This window comes from Microcaecilia unicolor, chromosome 1 (assembly GCF_901765095.1).
Source record: "Microcaecilia unicolor chromosome 1, aMicUni1.1, whole genome shotgun sequence".
NCBI lineage: Eukaryota > Metazoa > Chordata > Amphibia > Gymnophiona > Siphonopidae > Microcaecilia > Microcaecilia unicolor.
Window position 1 is genome coordinate 606334602 of NC_044031.1, and position 21790 is coordinate 606356391.

General features: G+C 44.5%; 1 protein-coding gene across 2 annotated transcripts in view; it reads right to left on the minus strand.

The window, feature by feature from the left end:
• PTP4A3 (protein tyrosine phosphatase 4A3) overlaps nt 1-21471 on the minus strand; it is a 172572-nt gene extending 151101 nt beyond the window's left edge. Inside the window, exon 1 of one of the 2 annotated variants that reach the window (XM_030219666.1) lies at nt 21311-21471. The gene's annotated coding sequence lies outside the window, so the exon portion shown is untranslated. Of the gene's footprint in view, nt 1-20238; nt 20310-21310 lie in introns of those variants that run through there. The other variant, XM_030219658.1, reaches the window with a different exon arrangement.
• Nucleotides 21472-21790: the final 319 nt, after the last annotated feature.

Here is a 21790-nt window from a genome sequence, read left to right on the forward strand (position 1 = left end):
CGGGCGGTACCTTCGAGCTTCACGGAAGCGAGGTCTGTAAGAGGAGTGGACCGCCACACCCTTAGAGGAAGGCCGAGGCCTATCTTCGGACAAGCGCTGGGGTTTAGCCTCACCCAGGCCCTTCACAATTTTCTCCAACTCCTCACCAAACAGGAGAAGGCCTTGAAAGGGCAACTTCACCAACCTTTGCTTAGAGGCCATGTCCGCCGCCCAATGCCGTAGCCAAAGAAGACGGCGAGCCGCCACTGCTACTGCCATGTGTTTAGCCGAAGCTCTGACAATATCATAAAGGGCATCAGCAAGAAAGGACAAGGCCGACTTCATCCACGGAGCCACATCTGAAAAGGGCTCTGCTCCATCACCGGGCTGTTCCACTGCCTGTTGCAACCAAGCCAGGCAGGCTCTAGCAGCATAACAACTGCATGCAGACGCCCGAATAGTGAGACCTGCAATTTCAAATGACCGTTTAAGTGCTGATTCCAGTCTACGGTCTTGAATATCCTTCAGGGCAACACCTCCTTCAACAGGGAGGGTAGTTCTCTTTGTCACAGCTGTGACTAAGGCATTCACTTTAGGCATAGCAAAGCGAGCCATATGCTCCTCAGAGGGTATAATTGCCCCTAGCCCTGGAAACTTTCAAAGGTCCCTCGGGGTCAGCCCATTGAGCCGAAATAAGCTCTTGGATGGAGTCATGCAAAGGAAAGGCTCAAGCAGGCTTTTTGGTACTAGCCATCCTAGGATTCACAGAGGAGGCTGTGCCACTGGCAGGGTCCTCAATAGAGAGAGCCTGCAGGGCATCAGAAATAAGCGCTGGCAGCTCATCACGGTGGAAAATCCTCACCGCGGAGGGATCGTCCAGATCCTGAGTCACTTCTGCACCAGACTCTGGCTCCTCAGACCATGAAGGCATGCCAGAGTCCTCCGAATCCTCGCAGCCCGACCACGGGGGGGGGGGGGGGGGGGGGATGGAGGTGCAGCACTCTCTGAAGGGGAATGAGCCCTTCTGCGCTTCATATTCTGCCAATTATCAGGGAATAACGCCTCAGAGAGCATACCCAGGCTAGAATCCACCGGGGGGGGGCATTAGAAGAGGCCCATGCCGGGCTTTGTGGGAGAGCTCTTTTAAGCATGTATGCTTTATGCATTAATAAGACAAAATCAGGGGAGAAAAACTCACCCTGGGCACCCGGATCTCTCCCATATCAGCCTCACTCCGAGGCCTCCCCCCCCCAGGCTCAGGACTCTCCGTCTCAGCGGAGGTCGCGCCATGTGGTAAATTCAAAATGGCGCCCGCTGCCAGCTCAGAGCGCGAAGAATCGTCACTCACTATGCTCGGGCCGGCTCTAACATCTGTACAGCACGATTTACAGAGCCCCGCTGCTGATCTGCGCCTGCCACACTTGGAACAGCGCTTTACTGTCTCCGCAGCCATCGCCGAAAACGGCGTTAAAATTCAAAATGGCGGTTCGCACCAAAATCGCCCCGATCGCGGGCCCACCCCGGAGGAGTCAGAAAACACTCTTACCTCACTGGACCGAGTATCACAGCTCCGGTCCCACAGAAAAAGGCAAGGAAAAACTTCTGTTCCAGCGTCTAAGCGCTTTTTTTTTTTTTTTTTTAACGCTGTGAGGAAAGCAGAGGTAAATAGAACTCCGGAGGCTCAGGTGAGTGGGAAAGGCAGGGAAAGGGCGAATCTATGTGCCTACATCCACTGTTGGTGGGGAAGGACAGGGAAAGCTAAGCAATGTGTCCACATCCACGGAGGTATGGGTAAGGCAGGGAAAGGGCGAACCTATGTGCCTTTAAAGTGAAGCTGCTATAGCCTCCAACACCCCTGCTAACAACTGGCAAAAGCACAGGAGCAACCTCCAGGCAGATTTTATATGGAGCTCGAAGAAGCTGCAGCCACTCTGCTAGGGGAGATAGAGAGGCATATTTTCAAAGCACTTTGGGAGGCTAAGTTCCATAGGTTTCTATGGAACTTTGGGAGGCTAAGTGCTTTGAAAATAAGCCTGAGAGAATACTGAAGAGAGGCAGTGGAGCAAGCTGGTATGAGTCACTGAAAAAAGTGTGCTCTCTATCTCCCTCTGCTGGTTGATGGACACAACCCATCTGTAATGGCTGCATCTGCTTGATGACAAGGAATTTGTAGTTTCACTGATGTGTTAAAATCTTAAAATCATTGTTGGAAAAACTCTGGATTATTTGAGAGTACAGACATTCTTATGACACCATAACTAAAGAGACCAAAACATTTCATTTTATTTAAAAATGTTACCTATTTACAATGGTTAATGAAGTTATCTAATTTCAATCTTCATTTCAGTTTTAATGTGTGTATAATATATAGATATATAGAACTTTTTTCTATAAAAAAAAAAAGAAATAACATTTCCTGCAATCTTCCTGTTACTCATCTTTTATCACCTGCCCCAGAGAACTCTCTCACTGATTCGTCCTACACCCTCTGACTCAACTTCCTGTTTGGCAGGACAAATCAGAGAGTGTGCTCCGGGGCAGGAAGCAGGCAACCTAGGATGATCTCTGTTCTGCCGTGGCTCTACGGAAGATACTTTTGCAGTACACAGGAAGGCCGGTGGGGATTGACAGGCTGAACCCGAGGACTACCGGAGGGAGGGGAAGGAGAGAGGGAACAATTTTGGACCTAAGAGGTGGAAGAGAGGGACAAAGAGATGCTTTCCCAGAACCTCAACCTATGCATGGGTCATAAGATTTTTAGATCATTTTTAACTCGAAAACTGCTCTCGACCTATCATGGGATCGACCTATAGTTGTCTATATACAGTAAGGGCTCACACGCTAATTTTTGGCAAAGGCCGCATACTAATGGCAACATTAGCGCATGGCCATTAATTCAGAAAATTGGACATTTTTCGACTGCAGCAAAAATGGCCTTAGCTTGCGAGTAAAATATGCGTAAGGGCGTACTAAGGCCACTTCTTAACGCTGGTTTGTAAAAGGACCCCATACATTGTTAGATGCATCGCAAGATGAGTTCCATCATCGTGCTACTCTTTTAGGGGCCCTTTTACGAAGTACCGCCGGGCTACCGCAGCAGCGGTAGTTCTCACCCCCAGCGCACGCCATATATTTCAATTTTTGTAGTGTTGGTGTGTACCTGGTAGTAACCACCGCAGGGTTAGCGCGGAAGCCCTTACCGCCACCTCAATGGGCGCTCTCCCCCACCCCCCCACCCCAAAAAAAATGACCACGCTGCAAGTGGTTCACTTGCCGCATGGCCATTTCTTTTAAGTAAAGGGAAACCTGCCTTTTACTTGCTGCAGTAAAAGGGGACCTCGGTACATGTCAAAAACATGCGCCAACATCAGTGTAGGCTCCCTTTTGCCACAGCTTCATAAAATGACTAGTTACTTTTGTTTGTGAATCTGATCAATTTTCTGTACTACAAGCTTACTTTAAAAATAAAGGGGCCCTTTTACAAAGCTGTGGCAAAAAGTGGCATTCAGCAGTGCGAGAACGTCTTTTGGGCACAATCCGGGCCAGATTTTGCCACATCTTGGAAAAAGGGCCCCTTTTTTTTTTAAGTGGCCAGCAAATGGACGTGCAGCAAAATAAAAACCAGCACGCGTCCATTTTCAGCCTGAGACTTTACCACCACCCACTGACTTAACAGTAAGGTTTCACACGCTATCCAGGTGGTAGGCATGCAGCGAATGTCCACCGCTGTTTACTGCTGGGTAAGCGCCATGAGGTAGAAAATATTTTCTACCGCGTGTTTTCAGCCCATGCCAAATTCAGAATTACTGCTAGGGCATGCGATAGTCGGGTGATAATGTGGCCTGATTTTTTTTTGTGCCTTGTGATCTTCTTGGTTTTGCATCTTTAGTAAGCAACTCAAGTACCCAAAGAGATTTGTTCTAAAGTCTGGCCCTTAGAAAAATACAGGCCACATTATTTCTCTGGAAACAAAGCAAGACTAAGGTTTGTGCACTCTATGAGCCTCTAAGATACACCAGAATCTTGCACAGAGAAGAAAATCTCTGCAGGTGAATATCAAATATCTCCTAAGCCATCCAAATAATTTGATGGAGCAAATGCCATGACCTGAAAAATTTCTAACTATGCAAGAACTTACTGTTTTGCACATAAATCCACCGCAGAATCTATAATGCTATTACTCAGCTGTTTTGTTTATTAAATAATGAAGTTAAGTAACCCAAGAACTCACAAAAACTTTTTTTTGAGGTATTTTGTTTTGTAATTTTCACTTTACGAATTCCTCTGTGTATAATTATTCCCAGGCCCAGCAGTGCAAGTGACGGCATGCTTTCAATAGCATTGCTCATTATTTTAATGTGAACTCTTGGGTAAATCAGGTGAGCCAAGAATGAAAAGTCGCTTTTCCAGCTCTGTCACAACAAAACGTGCAGAACAGGTGCTATGCCCATGCAAAATCCATAGGAAGGACCAAGCTCAACAGAAACCTGGCATGAGAGGGGAAACTGGCAGCGACACCCTGCTGATCTGTTCAAATGTACTATGATGTCTGACATACTCCAACCAATTACTGCTCCACAGTGCAACCTTGAGTATTGTGTGAAATTCTGTTTACTGCATCCCCAAGATAATATAGTGGATATTTCTTCTGTTAATTCAAAGCATTTTATTTACCCAAATTAAATGGATGTCTGCATAGAACAAGGCACAGTACAGGATAGATTGCCACACCAAATGAGTGAGATGTAACAGCGCACTACTTTACATTGATATATTCACAGCACAACAAAAAAACATTTTTTGTGTGCTACTGGGCAAAAACCATTTGTCCTATACTAAATTCAGTGTGCATATTCCAAATCCGAAGTCAGAATTGTTGTAACACGTCAGGAAATGTTGTTATGCATAAGTTTGCCCAAATGAATTAAGCACTTGGAAAGCATTGAATAATTTTTTACAGAACGAGTTTTACTCCAACAATTACCTGATCTACTTCAAAGTTTTCTTAGTAAACAGTATATGAAAATGTAATGGAATAACAAAATTTTAAAAAAGTCTCATATTCCAGTTTAAAAATCTTACTTCAGCAAGGCCCAGTACTGTTAAAAGTGCTTCAGGCATCTACTTTTGCGTTTGTGACAGGTCATATTTTCCTGTTGCAAAAACCAGCAGTAGTCCCCCATCATGTTGGGATTCCAGCGGCCTTGGTATCTGTTCTCCATTGTAGAAATGTCTTTATGGGACCTCTCTCCATGTTCGTCACTTACGTGTCCCAAATTGGGTGGGAAAAAGTCATGATGGGAACGTAAGAAACGCATTTTCAATGACATTCAGCAGCCAAGTTGTTCATATGCTTTAAGCATATTGAGGCATATTTTCAAAGCACTTAGACTTACAAAGTTCCATAATAACCTTTGGAACTTTGTAAGTCTAAGTGCTTTGAAAATGAGCCCCATAGTCTACTAGTTCAGCACAGTTTTCAGCTCGTCTGTTCCCAAGGAAGTTCTGCACTACTAGCACAAATGCATCCCAAGCATTAATATTATAAGTGAATAGGCTTTGCATGTATAACTTAAATCCTAGACATGTCAGGCAAATTTGGAGTTCATATTTGGAATCGGCGGGTTCAATTTTGTATAAATCACATGTTTTTCTCTCAGTAGCAAAATCATTGTTGCGTTGTGATTGGAGTTGTACGAATGTCTGAAGTTCAGCATTTTAGCCCTTCTATTAAAATAAAATTTAACTTAGTTTCTTTGTGGATTTCCTATTTAAAAGTTGTGTGTGTTTTTATTGGTTGTTTTTTTTTTGGCCTATTTCTTGTTGGCTTGGTTTACTCCTGTGACATAACATAAATGGATAATGTAAAACACAGGTAATGCATTTTTGTGCACCTTCATATGCTTATGGGGGAAAGCTTCTAGAGCGGCATGATCACTTATTTCAGAGGATAACCAGCCCAAAGGGAGGCTATGGAGAGGCAGAAGCAGACCACCAATTAAAGCAGAGTTCATCCCAGCTTCTCTTCTTGTCTCTTGTTGTGACCCTGCGAAAGTCACATTGTTCCTCTGGTGCCTCAGGTACAAACTGAGATCATAACCCCTCTGTTGCAGTGAAATACATACTCCCCCCCAAAAGTCTATAAACTTGTACGCACAGTTTTACGCTTAGCAAGTTGTATGCCCAAGTTATAGAATAGTGTCATTGCGTGCGTAACTTAATTATTAAAGATAAACAAACACAACGTAATCCACTCAATAAAAATGATAAAAATTGATAAAAGAAACAGAAAAAAGGGTTTTTTTTTGGAAGGTTTTTGCCAGTGATGAAGAGGAGATAGTTTGGATCATTTCCAATTTATAAATATGTTGATTTTGACCTCTTTGACCAGAAGCGCAGCCAGGTTGTGATGCTAGGGGGAGCGGAGAGGCGTGTGCACATACAGCGCAAATGCGACGAACCGGCTGAAGTCCGTTTGGGGGTGTGGTTGCTCCCCTGGTGCCTCACCCAGCTACGCCACTGTTACCAACCATATATATCTATCCCCCCCCCCCCCCCCACCACCACCACCCATTTAACAAGTGAAAGGGAAGTAAAACTCATAGAAGATAGAACTTTCAGCAAGATACATAAATAAAAAAAGGTGTTCAACTGCCCTAAACTAGAAATGAGGGGGTAAATTCTTTAAAAAGGTCCTTTTCCTCTCTGATGGATTTTATGTTTTTAAATATTTTATTGCAAACCATTCTGTTGGACCCTCTCAAAGTGTGGTGCAAATGCTCATGCCTGTAGGTAGTTAAGCACCTAAATAATAGTATTCTATAACCCACATGTGTAACTGCCTGACATGTCCCCCCCCCCCCGACATTGTGTGCTATGGATTTTGCAAGTGTAACTTCTAAAATACCGACTAAGGGCAATCAGAACATAAAAATAAGCCATTCTGGGTCAGACCAATTGTCCATCTAGCCCAGTATCTTGCTTATTATAATGGCAGTTATGCACACACCTGCCGTTTTTCAAGTTTAATAAAATTGATATACCGCTCAGAGAGGGTCCAACAGAATGGTTTTCGATAAAATTTTTAAAAACATAAAATCCATCAAAGAGGAAAAGGGGCAGTTGAACACCTGTTTTCATTTCTATAGTATATCCTTCTGGTTTTGTTAATAAAATCATTATGTGGAAGTGATTTATAGATGTTGTCTTCTTAATGTGGTTGGGGGATGAGGAAAAGTTTTCTATATATTTGGAGTGTTGAATCAATGTAACACCAATTTACAGTTTAGTGTGCAATCTCAGGCAATAGTGTACAATAGATAGACAGACAGACAGAACCAATTTGTCACTAAGACATATCGGAAACCTACTGAAAGAAACACTATTTTACATTTTCAAGAGTGATCATCCATGTAGGAAAGCATATCAGTGGGGCAGTTTTTACGTTTAAAATACCTATGTGGAGTGGCCTAGTGGTTAGAGCACCGGTCTTGCAATCCAGAGATGGCTAGTACAAATCCCACTGCTGCTCCTTGTGATCTTGGGCAAGTCACTTAACCCTCCATTGCCTCAGGTAGAAACTTAGATTGTGAGTCCTCCTGGGACAGAGAAATATCCAGAGTACCTGAATGTAACTCACCTTGAGCTACTACTGAAAAAGGTGTGAGCAAAATCTAAATAAATAAAAATAAATATGCTCAGTAGAACAGTATTGTGATCAGGCTCAACAATTACAATCTAGGTTTGAGCAGAGAGATTACCCGGGACGGGTGTTTAGAACTGCTTATAAGTGAGCGAGGAATACTCAGATGTTGGCTATTGCAAAGAGGGAATAAGGATGTTGTGTTTCATATTAATGGTGTGTTGCCATATTATAGCCAAATGCAGCGTGTTCAAAATATTATATTGAGACCAGGGCTTTTTTTGAGGGGATCCTTGGGGGAGTTTCCATTGTCTGCTAAAATTGATCCATGGACCCAAATCTTTATGAAAGAGCTCAGGCTCTACACACCAATTCCGCCTTGTCATAGATTCTGTGACTGGTTGCAGGGGGCCTGGCTATTGTGCAGTGGGTCCCTCAGTGATCACCCCACCCCTGAAGGGTGGCTTAGCATTTGAGTACCAGCACCTTTTTTGCTAGAAAAAATGCACGGATTGAGACACAGGCCAATACTGTCCTTGAATAAGGTGTTACAGGAAACGCTCCGGTTTTCACGTACTCGGGGCAGGAACATGGGGGAAATTCTGTCCCACCAGAAAGGTAGAACATTTTTAACAGTGGTTCAGGATATAGGACACGGTTCATGTCAGTACTGTGTATATTGTAAGTATACAATTCAGACTAACATGGTATGGATAGAAAATACTGGTAAGCAGTTTCGACTGTACTCCAAAACGAATTGTGATTCTAGTGGTGTTATTTATGGTATCACTTGTCCCTGTAAATTATGGTATATAGGTGAAACTAAAAGAAAAATAACATTTAGAATAGCCCAGCATTTGAGTAACATTAGACTGCAGCATATGGATACCCCTTTAGTTCATCATTGGGTTATGAATCAACACTTATTAGAAGATCTGCAATTTGTAGTCTTGATTCAGAATAAGAATGAATGTGTGGGTGATGTGGAGAAACAACTAATATTAAAGGAAGAGAGGTTAATTTACCATTAGAATATGGCTGAGCAGTGGCGTACCAAGGGGGTGGGGGCGGTCCGCCCCAGGTGCACGCCGCGCGTCTGTCAACTTCACTCGTTCCCTGCTCCCTCTGCCCCGGAACGGGTTACTTCCTGTTCCGGGACAGAGGGAGCAGGGAACGAGTAAAGTCGACAGGCGCGCAGCACCCCCCCCCCCCCCCCCCCAGCATATAAAGATGCACCCGGGGGGGGGGTGTCATTTCGCCAGGAAAAGGTTCCGTTGTTTCGCCGCTGGGGGGGGGGGGGTCCGCGCGTCGGTCGGCAACGCTCGTTCCCTGCTCCCTCTGCCCCGGAACAGGAGGTAACCTGTTCCGGGGTAGAGGGAGCAGGGAACGAGTGTTGCCGACAAACGAGCGGCACCCCTCCAGCTGGTAAAGATGCACCCGGGGGGGATGTCCATCGTTTCGTCGGGGGGGGGGGGGCGCATCGGCGATCCGCCCCGGGTGTCAGCGACCCTAGGAACGCCACTGTGGCTGAGCCTAATGGGTTAATTAAGGAGGTTGATTGGGCGTTGTTAATGGCATTATAAATAGCTGCGGGGAGTTAGTTTATACTTGCATACGTAGGAGCATCGTAAGCCTGGACCCTGCTGATGAGCAGCATTTGGTATGACTAACAGAAGTAAGAATATTAAATTTGATGTCTACAATGTATACAGGAATTTGTATGAATATGTTTTTACTGTGTTGCTGCTTTTTTGCTTGTTGTAGTACGGTCTCCTGAAGAAGCACCAATGAAACACGGCCTGTGTTGAGACCTAACTGTTTTTGTACAGAATATGGTGTGGATGAAGATTATTTGTGATATCAAATGACCTTAAAGCAGAGGGAAGTTCTTCCGAGTCTCATATTGGACTGAGATTTCAAGGCTGTGTGCTTTTATCATTTTTGTTACCCTTCTCGGTACCTTTTCTAATTCTGCTATATCTTTTTTTTGAGATGCGATGACCAGAATTGCACACACTATTTGAGGTGCAGTCACACCATGGAGCGATACAAAGGCATCATAATATTCTCAGCTTTGTTTTCCATTCCTTTCCTAATAATACCTAACATTCCATTGGCTTTCTTAGCCACCACTGTGCACCAAGCAAAAGGTTTCAATGTATCAACCACGATGACACCTAGATCCTTTTCCTGGGCGGTGACTCCTAATGTGGAACCTTGCATCACATACCTATAGTTTGGGTTCCTCTTTCCCACATGCATCATTTTGCACTTCTGTACATTAAATGTCATCTGCCATTTGGATACCCAGTCTCTCATTCTCCTAAGGTCTTCTTGCAATTTTTCACAATCCTCTTGCGACTTAACAACTTTCAATAATTTTGTCATCAGCAAATTTAATTACCTCACTAGTTACTTCCATCTCTAGATCATTTATAAATATGTTAAAAAGCAGCGGTCCAAGAACAGACCCCTAGGGATCCCCGCTATCTACCCTTCTCCATTGAGAATACTGACCATTTAAACCCAGGCATCAACACAGCTACCTTTAGACCCGCCCACTTATGCCAGGTCTATGGTTGGTGTAAAACTGCAAGTCTAAATGCAGCGCTTTAGCAAATAATGCTGCATGGGCAGTATCCTATAAGTTATATGTATAAGCCAGAGACTCGCTCCTGCCCCACCCTGGTAAATACCCCCCCTTGCGTGTGTAAAAAAATAAAATAGTGTTGAATGCTCGGATATCATTTATGTGCTTATGTGATGGTATTCTATAATTTAACCATGCAAATGGCACTTGATTTAAAAAGCCCTGCTGAAAGAATGGGGGGGGGGGGTCTGTGTATAACAGGATGGTGACATACATAACAAGTTTCCACAAACCTTATCAAGCACACACAGAGCAGCACTGGGGACCCCATGCCTCCACATTCACCAGAAGCAGAGGAGGAAAAGTCACAGAACAAAAGCACCTCAGCTGGAAAGGAATCATTACAGTAACACAGGATTTGTTCACCAGATCTACGGTCACATAGGGACACAAAGCAGCCTGCTTATGTAAGTTTTGCAACAAGGTTCCTTATTGCAATTTTGGCTTCAGAGGAAAAAAAAAAAAAAAAAGACACTCCAAATAAATTTGAAAAAAAAAATTCCGTCTCTGGAAACAGCATCCACAGTATTATTATTCTTAAGGAGTGGTGGGGGGGGGGGGGGGGAGGGGGGGGGAGGAGGAAGGGGTAGAGGATGCTACCCTTACAGAAATGTTTTTCAGTTGGAACCCTAGTCCTGGTTTGATCCAGCCACCTGTCAACTCACCATATAACCCTAAACCTTAACAAGTACAAACTTCAAGCAGATCTGGAGCTCCTCTGTCAGCAGCTCTGCACTCAAAATCTCCTGTCTGAATATCTGACAGAAACCTATTGAATATCTGACAGAAACAATTTCCCTCCATCATCTCAGCTGCAGTAAAACTCACAAAAAGGGTGGCAGATCATCCATCCAGGAGGGATGGAAGGAAGCTCAGGATTGTCTGGAAAACCCCACAGCTCTGCTGTTCCTTCTCCACATTCTGTACTGCTCTTTTTTTCATAAATTAAGCAACATCATTGCATTTGAATTCCACTAGTGTCAAACTAGCAGAAACTCATACGTGAGAAATCTGGAAGCTGGCCAATTAGAGTCCGTCCATCCGTCCCCTTCAGTAAGTGGCTCTGGTGCCAGATATGCTACAGGCTCTAGGAAAATGCTCGGCACATCTAGCCCTTTATCTACCAGTGTCCCAGCCTAACATTCTCAGCTTTTTACAAGCTGTCATTAGATCCAGCCCTGAAATCAGTAAATCAGGACCTCAGGCTGCCACACACAGGCAGTAATTCACTGCTAAATGACATGGGATCCTGTTCAGATTAAATATACAATATCTTACCCTAGGCCAGAGAATACTGCCTGTGCCAGTTCAACTATTTTGCTCTGTTCGGTGCCATGTGGCCAAATACGGTCTGCATTAGCTTTCTGTACACACTGGGAGGCAGCTTTTAAATAATCCACGCACAGGAGGGCTACGAACAGTCCTGACAGCTGCCTGATATGAAAAAACTTGGTCAAATTGGCCCCTTGATCATTGCAAACCTGTTTTTCAAAATTACCTTGATGATTCAAATCACGTTCTCCATATTTGATAAACATATACATGCAAGCATGCATTATATTGCCAGCACTTCACTCAGTACAACGTTATAGTTAACACCAAGAAACACCCACTTATCTGTCTCCACGTGCATGTCTGAGCTCCAGGCTGCAGGCAGAGTGAGATCAGGATCTTTTTTTCCAGGGACGTCCCCTACCCCTTCTCCCTCTTGCAACCACTCTCACATTAAAGCTTCTTTCCTGCCTGGGAGGGAATTGTAGCCCCACTTGAGAAGCACAATGGCATGTGCAGCTCTCTGGCGCCCCTACCAGCTAGCAGCAAAACAAGCTTCCTGACCTGCATTTGTAACGCACATTTCCACAGAGAAGACTGGATCACGAATACCCTTGAGTGAGCAGAACAGGTCACGTGCTTTCCCCCACCTATTTCCCTCATTATTAATGACAAATAATTTTTTGTAATGGTTTTCTATTATCATGTTTTTGTGCATTCTTATTTATCTCCCCTCCCCCCCAACAAAACAAACTAACGGGGGGGGGGGGGGGGGGTATCCAATATAGGCTACCAAACATTTGGCAGATGGCGTTTGGTGTGCAAATGGAAGTTAAGAGTAATTAAGCACCAACAGCACCTAAGGAAAATGTATTTCTTACCTGATAATCTTCTTTCCTTTAATCACAGCAGAATCCAGAGACCTGTGTGTTATAACCATCTATCAACAAATGGAGATAAAGAGCACTAAACTGAACTCTCAAACAGGATGGTGTGCTCCTTGGCCATTTAGTATTCCTCATAAAGCAGAAGGAAGAATTATTCCACATTTCTCTTTCTTTACAGAATCAACATATGAAGAATAAAATGAACTGTAACCAGAAACAGCAAAATGCAGCAACTCTAAACGTGCCAAAGGATGCCTCTGATCGAGCTGCAATGTCCAATCAATAGTGCTTGGAAAAGGTATGCAGAAGACCACATAGCTGACCTACAAACCTCTTCAAGGGAGTAAGCCGTAGACTCTGTCCAAGAAGTTGACGGAGCTCTGGTAGAATGAGCTCATGGCAAGGATGGAGGTTGTTTGCCAGAAAGCACTTAAGCTGAGTCAATAACCTCTTCAATCCAATGGGCAATGGAAATTTTGAGTCAGTATTATCCCGATTCAGACCTGTCAGCAGAACAAAAAGGCGATCAGAGCAGCAAAAATTGTTGGTCTCTTGCAGATATCGAAGAAGCACTTAATGGATGTTAAGGAAATGGAGTAACTGAAAATCCTTCTCAAAAATCCTCTTCCCAAAAAGAAGGAAGAAACAAAGGTTGACTGGGATGAAATACAGACACCACTTGAAAAGAAAGAACTGTATGAATAGTCACTCTTGCATCAGAGCACCAAAGCAAAGGATCTCTACAGGACAATATTTGTAGTTCAGAAATCCTGCACTGATGAAACTGCAACAAGGAAAGCAGACTTTAAGGTAAGGTCTTTCAAAGTAGCCTTCCTCAGAGATTCAAAGGGCACCTTCTGCAGAGACTGTAGGACCAAGTTAAGATTCCACTCATGGCAAGGACATTTAAGAGGAGGTTTAAGACAATTCCTCTCAAGAGCCAGGCCATAAGACCGAAGCGAAATGGATCTTCCATCTGGACAAGGCCCTGACAAGGAGGAAGATGCAATTGCTTGTCCACAAGGAGACAAACCAAGTCGAGTACCTTGGTCTCCTGGGCCAGTCATAATTATAAGAACTTGATGAAGAAGAAGCCCTTGCAGCACCTGGTCTATCATTGGACACGAGGGAAAGACAAAGAAGATCTGATTCCGGCCATGGTTTGAGAAGGTAATCAAGACTCTCAGAACCATACTCTTCTTCTGCTGAAAAACCTGGGAAGTTTGGAATTGCTCTGAGATACCATAGATCCAGTGTCAGCATGCCCTCCCCCCCCCCCCCCCCCTTAGATCTCATTCCCCTGTATCCAAGGAGTTTCTGCTGAAAAAAATCCACCTATATGTTTAGATTTCTAGCAATGTGCATGCCAAAATCTGTTGAAAGTGTTTTTCTGCCCAGTGGATAAAGGAGTTGAGCTTCCATAGCTAGGGATGCACTATGAGTGCCCATTTGTCTGTTGATATAAGTCACTCCTGTGACATTGTCTGACAGGACAAGAACTGGTCTGCCCTCCAGGCCACAAGACTTGTGAATCGCTCTGAATTCCAGTTGATTGATTGATTGTCTGTTCTGCTCCAGAGAACCTGAGTGTTGCAGTGGAGATAATGTATACCCCAACCAGTCAGGCTAGCATTCGTGACAACCATCATCCAAGACGGCAAAGCTAGAGACGTACCCCTGAGGAGATTGCTGGACTGTAGCCACCACGAAAGGCTGACTGCATGAGGAATCCAAAGTAGGCAGAGGGCACAATTCAGAGATATGGGCGATCAATGACTCAAGAGAGCCTGCTGAAGAGGGTGCATGTTGGCGGTGGCCCATGGAACCATGTCCAGAGCCGCTGCTATGGATCCCAACACTTGAACGTAGTCCCAAGTCCAAGGACTCAGCGAAGCCATTAGAAGTCAAATCTGTGACTGAAGATTGAGCCATCTTTGCTCTGGTAAAAACACCTTGCCTTGCACAATGTCAACATGAACTCCCAGACATTCCAACGTTTGCATGGGTGCCAAGTGGCTCTTGGGCAGATTGAGTAGCCATCCCAGCAACTATAACAGATAACACTCTGGAAGTGACCCCATGACTCTCCTGCACCGAAGACGCTCTGATCAGCCAGTTGGCTGGATAGAGATGTACTCAGATATCTTCTTTCCTCAGGAAGCCACTACCACAACCCATGACCTTGGAAAAGGTTCTCAGAGCAGTAGTCAGCCCAAACTGAAAGTGTTAACCCAAAATAGCAAAGCAGAGAAAACGTTGATGAGGCAGCCAAATGTGGATGTGGAAGTAAGCCTCCTTCAGATCTAGAGAAGTTAGGAGTTCCCCCAGCTGAACAGCCGCCATGGTGGATCACAAGGTCTCCATAAGAAAATGCCTGACCTTCAGGTATTTGTTGACCTTTTTGAGGTCAAGGACCAGACAATGGGTACCTCCTTTCTTTGGAACCACAAAATAAATGGATTAGCAGCCATGACCCCTGTAAGGGGTGAAAAGTAGAGAGTGAAGAGGATGGCTTTTCATTTGTTCACAGCTTTACACTGGACTTCCATGAAAAAAAATAAACCCTGCGATGAGGAGAGAGGAATTCTAATTTGTAACCACCTTTGATAACTTCCAGAATCTATTGGTTTGTAGTAATGTTGGTTCACTCCTTGTAATAATGGGACAACCGTCCCCCCTATTACCCTATCGAGGACTGGGCTGGGACCCCGGACGAGAGAATCTGCAAACTTGACTGGAAGATCGCTTGTCTGCATGAAAGGGCTGTCATTGCTGATATCTGGACTTTTGAAAGGAAGTGGACCGGCCAGGCCAGTACCTCTTAGCATCCTTAAGAGTAGCAAAGATTTTAAGCTGTACTCACTCAATTGCTGACAAGGAGAGCACTTCTCTGAAAAGACCGCGCTGCTTCCAAAATGGCTTTCCTGGCTCTGCACAGCAATCGGGCTCTCTACATACTTGGGTCATGCTGTGCAATAAGTTTGGGAAGTCTTGCAGTTTCAAGTCCCGCAAGACTTCCCAAACCTCCCGCACACCACAGCTCAAGTATGTGAAGAAATAGGAACACTTTTTCAGAGACAGAGCTGAGGACAGGGAGACAAAAGCCTATGACTATGAGAGACTGACCAGGGGAAGGCTAGAAGGGGGAATGAGAGAGAGAGACTGGGTAAAGGTTGGAAGGGGGCATGGGAGAGAGATTGGGTGAAAGCTGGAGGAGGGCAGGGCATGAGAGAGACTGACCGGGAGAAGGCTGGAGGGGCATGGGGGCACAAGAGAGAGACTGGGTGAAGGTTGGAGAGGGGCATGACAGAGAAACTGGGTGAAGGCTGGTAGGGGAGGCATGAGAGACACTGACTGGGTGAAGGCTGGAGGGACATGAGAGAGAGTGAGTGAAGGCTGGAGGGGGGCATGAGAGACTGGGTGAAGTCTAGAAGGGGGCATGAGAGAGACTGACAAGGGGAAATGAGAGACAGAGAGAGAGACTGGGTTAAGGCTGGAGGTGGGGCATCAGAGAAAGACTGAGTGAACACTTGGGGGGGGGGGGGCATGAGAGACACTGACCAGAGGAAGGCTGGATGGAGGCATGAGAGACAATGGCCAGGGGAAGGCATGAGAGACTCGGTGAAGGCTGGGGGGGCATGGAGGGAAAGCTGGAGGTCAGCATAAGAGAGAGACTGACAAGAAGGCTGGAGGGAGGTACATGAGAGACAGACACACACACAGATGATGGCATGCTTTGGGAAAGGAGACTGCTGGCTCTGTCAGTGACCTGCAAAGGAACCTTGAGGAACTGATTTACTAAAGTTTCTTTGTCCAGAGATATAGACTAGGAAAAGAGCCTTAGTAAATCAGTTTCTGAAAGAGCCACTGCTGATCTAGCAGGAATTCTCATCCCTCTTCTCTTCCCCCCTCTCCAAGAAAAAATAAAATCCATTGTCAAAAATGTTAGAAGGAGAAGCGAGGGAGGTCCTAACTGCTAGCTCCTAGATTTAAAAACAATTTGTCAAGGCCTGCTGTATAATATATGATATGTTCAAGTATAAAATTATAAAATGTATCTATTTTTATCCCAAGTCTAAGCACTGGTTAAGTATAAGTTATATTTACCAGTACTTTTGATCCAGAACAAAATTTAAGACCTAATAGCAATAGGAGTTGGAGTCAAAGGTTTGGTGAACCGGCTCCACAGTTCTGCTTCTTCACTCACATGGAGTGGGCATACATGGTGCTGCCTAATTGCTGACTTAACCTTGTATTCTACAACGCATTAGGTGCACAATTTGCTGTTATAGAATACTGGTTTAGCACCTAGATTTTGGTGCGTAACCTGTTAGCGTACCTCCTACGTGTTCTGAGTACATTCTTGGAGCACAACTATGGGGAGGGTTCTCTGTCAAGTCTGTAGATTATTGATCAATAAATTCTGTATTCAAGAGCATTGTCTAGTCCTCCTTCTTGAGTCACCTTCGCAGTTTCCTGTGTGAGGGGGCCAATGAGACATTTCTGCACATTCACCTGACCACATCCCACCTCTAAATTTGCTAAAGAAATTCTACAAATACAATTCCACCAGCCTACGTAGCATGACTAGAATAGCAATTATCTGTTAGTTCCACTCAGTGAATTCTTCTACATGGGAGTGAAGACTGGCGTCTATACAGGATGGGTAAGAATTTCTACATCAACACCTTGCCTTGCTAATCCGTAACATATATTTTACCTTCTCCCAACAATACAGCCAGGACATTTCCCTTTATAGTACATCAAAATATGTAAGTTACACCTGTTGTTCAATCAAAAAAATGTTAACTACAATTCATCCCGCCTGATTAAAAATTTTGATCGCAGTTTATCGCATTTTTATTGCTGTCAAGATAGCTGTCAGAGAAGATATTCAGTGGCAGTTAACCAGACAATGGCAATGTTCAGTCTGCTATCCAGATAGCTATCCAAGTAGTGAGCTGAATATTGGGGGTGGAGAGGTAGTTTTGCCAAATTCCCCTCCCTTGAAGCACCTCCAACAGCATCTTCCCTCTCAAAGTCGCCCTGCAGAGCATCTACTCCCTCCCAAAGAACCCCTTCCAACATGGCTCCCTTCCTGAAGGCCAATCAGAGCATCCACCCTTCAAGAAGACCCCCCCCCCCCCTTGACCCTCATACTAGAGGTCATGGCTGCCAATCTGAACCCACAGGAGTGACTGGGTATCACTGCTGCCTGTCCTACCGTAGCCCACCAGGACATCCTTAAGGTAGGCAGGTGCTGTGTATGTCCAGTGGTGCTATAGAAATGATAAGTTGTAGTAGTAGGCGAGGGGGGAGGGTCTTCTGGAGGGAAGTGGATGTTCTTCTATCACCTCTCATGTCATGTCAGTGCTAATCGTGTTAATGTTAATCGCTATTACCATTTGAACAATAATCACAAATGCTAATGGCAATTAATCAACAGCACTGGTAAATATTTTTTTAAAAACTCATTTCTTATGTTCCACTGCCAGACAGTTTCTGAAGCAACATAAAACCCTCCAAGAAAAGTCACTCGGAATCTACATAATCAACACCTTACCAAACTAATACTAACTGACAGAACACAAAAGTTCAACAGCTCTATCTATGAAAAAGCAGCTCTGCAAATATCCCACTGGGTCCTAGCATATCAATACTCTTCCCACTGAAAAAAAACAAAATCTGCAGGACACTGAGGCAGGTACCACAGCCTAGCAAAATCCTTTTATCTGTCACACAAGCAGAACATGACCATGATATGTTTGTGTAGCACTGCGTACACCTTGTAGCGCTATAGAAATGCTAAATAGTAGTAGTAGTAGTTAATGCCAATTTCCTGTTGGAGAGAAAAGAAGCAGCCAAGACTGTTGTGTTGAAATAATTAAAGTATGTGCTGGTTTAACCCTAAGATTTATGGTGGATTGGAATATTTCATACTATAATTCTCACATCATCACTTGTTCTTTTGAGATTACTAGTTCAGCTTTGGTAGTTATAGATGACTCCCAAAGATAGGAAGTTCACTTCATTCATACAGATATGTGTGGCGGGGTGGGAGTGGGGTGATTGATATCTGACAGAGCTGCCAAGGAACACAATTTTCATGGATCCGAGTGAAGGCTTAAAAACCCCTTTGGGCATACATGGCAGTTCTCTTTTCTTTCTCTACTCTCTTTTACTTAGGTTTTTCAGTGTTGCAATACATTTATTTTTCAATGTCCTTGTCAGTTGCACACCTTTGTGGCAGGTTCTGAAAGGCTCTGCTGGCTGCACAATTTTCATTTCCTCTTCTGTTTTAAAAATGTCTTCTCATCTTTCCACCATCCACTTTTCTGCTAATGGCAGAGAAAGTACCCAACCACTTCAAGAGGTGCCCAGACTATGGACAAAGGATGTCCATAGAGTAGAGGTGGACCAAGGATTCTTCACAGCCAGATACAAATTACAATAATCTTTATTCAGAACCACAAGTGTACATGACCTGACATGGGGCCGTGGTTCAAGCCCCAGGATACATGACAGACCTCATAGACCTACCAACCAGAAACACAACAGGATCAACACGAACATACCTAAATCTCCACTACCCAAGCTGCAAAGGACTCAAATACAAATCAACCTATGCATCCAGCTTTTCCTACATAAGCACACAACTATGGAATGCATTACCAAAAGCCTTGAAAACTTATGATCACCTAAACTTCCGGAAATCATTAAAAACTAACCTGTTCAAAAAGGCATACCCTACCGACCCAACTTAAATGCCTGTACCCTGCAACACAACGAAACCAAAGCTCGTAATGGACATATAATAACTCTTCCTCTCTACGATTCCCTAATGTGTCTGTACACACGAACCTTATTCTACCACAACATTACTGTACTTGTTCATACCGGAATTGGCGAACGCCTTTACGGTACTATGTAAGCCACACTGAGCCTGCAAATAGGTGGGAAAATGTGGGATATAAATGTAACAAATAAATAAATAAATACCCTCCCCTGACTCAGAACAAGGACCTATAAAAAGAACCAGCAACATGCAGTCAAAAACTGAAATTAAAACACCAAAAGTTCGACTGTCAACAGTGCAAATGAAAAGAAAACCTTCCATGCTAAGTGCACTTTGTTCCTTGTGGAATCTGCTAATAAAGCTGTCAGCAGAAGGGTTGCAATTGTTTGTTGGTAAATCAGAAATAGGAAATAGGGAGCAGGGGGTCCCACTTTGATATGCACTGTAGTTAGAAGCGAGGGGGAAGCTATGGAAATAAAACAAAGGGCATCGGTATGAAAAAAAAAAGCATGAAAACAACTGCTTAATATAGCCACAAGGAAGATAAGCCTGTCCTTATAGGTGATTTATGCACATTTCTCCATTTCTGTTTAAATAACACAATGTGTCCCCTGGTTCCCAACCATGCAGAAGTCACACAATGATAGCAAAGTGAGCCTACTTGGGCCTCTTAGTATAACTGGATGGTGACATATGACAGAAGCCACAGGACGTTTTTTACTCAGCTGCTGACTGGGGTTTGTTCAAACTCACCGACACAGAAAATCAACCACACACACAGAGCAGCACTGGGGACCCTGTGCCTCTGACTCCACCAGAAGCAGAGGAGGAATGTCACAGAACAAAAGGCTCACAGCTTTGGTTCAATAGATCTACAATCCCAGTGACAAAATCCTAAAATTCATAACTGAGCAGGCAGACACAGGGTGCACTATATTGCAAACCGAACTTAAAGAAAATAAAAATTACATTCCGAAAGAAAACAAAGTATATATATCAGTAAATTGCTTACACAGTGTTACATAGGTGAGAGAGAAGGTGATGCCTTACAGAACTTTTTTCAGTTGAAACCCTGATCTCGGCTTACCCCAGCCACCTGTCACCTCACCACACAAAACTAAAACATTAAAAAAAAAAAAAAGTACAAACTTCAAGAGGATCAGGAGCTCTTGTGTCTGCAGCTCTGCCTGCAAAACTTGTTGCTCTTTGCGCTTCAGCCTACCGTCTGGATGTCTGACAGGAGCCCAGCCACACAATATCCTTCCATCATCTTAACTGCAGTTCAGGTTACAGTAAAACTCTCTAAATGCAAGACAAAAAGGGTGGGAGATCACCCATCCAGGAAGGGGGAGGGGAGGAGGAAGCTCATGGCTGTCTGGAAACCCCCACAGCTCTACTGCTCCTTCTCCACACTCTGCACTGCTGCTCTCGTTTCATAAATGGAGCTAAACCATTACATTTGAATTCCACCAACGCCAGAAATGCAAAAACTCATACCTGAGGGTTCTGGAAGCCGGCCAGTTCCAGTTCCCCTCCCCCCACTGCCTTTGAGCAAGCGGCTCTGGTGCCAGATGTGCTACAGGCTTTTTATCCGTTTTGTGTCTCTGGGAAAATGCTCGGTACATCTGGCCCTTTATCTCCCGGTGTCCCAGCCTAACATTCTCGGCTTTTTACAAGCTGTCATTAGATCCAGCCCTGAAATCAGTAAATCAGGACCTCGGGCTGCCACACACGGCCAGTAATTCACTGCTAAATGACACAGAATCCTGCTCAGATTAAATATGCGATATCTTAGACAGAAAATACCGCCTGTGCCAGATCAACGAATTTTGCTCTGTTCGGTGCCATGTGGCCAAATACGGTCTGCATTTGCTTTCTATACACCCTGGGAGGCGGCTTTTAATAATAACCCACGTACAGAAGGGGGGCTGTGCACAGTGCAACAGTTTCTGACAGCTGCCAGCAAAGAAAAGACATTGACAAATTCGCCCCCGATCATCACACACCCTATTTTATCCAGATCCTCCCTTGATGACTCAAAAAAAATCCTTGTTGGATAACAATGAAACCCCAGAAATACATACTTGCATGCGCTGTATCAGCGGTACTTCATCCAGCACAACGATCCAGCAAACACCCAGCAGCCTCGCACTGCATCCAGCACCGAGACTGCTCCCCGGATCAAGGGAAAGGGACGGCCCAGGGCGATCGCCCGTATCTCTGCTTCCACGCGCGTGTCTCCAGCTCCCGGCAGCAGAGAGAGAGAGAGAGATCCGGCAGGGGCGTGGCTTCGCTTTCCCAGGGATATCCCTGCTCCTCCCACCTCCTGCAACAAGAATGCAAAGATTCACTGAACTTTATTGGCAGGGCAACGGTACATGTGCTGCCAAAGTAATGAATCTAGTGGTAAAACAAAATAAATAACAGAAGGGGGGTACTTTACACAGAGATTCCAGCTTACCCAGATCCAGATTGGGGGCTTTTGCCCAGTCCGGATTTAGAATTTAACATTCCAAGCAGTGTGGGATTTGTAGTGCCTGATCCCGACCACTGAAATCAGTGCT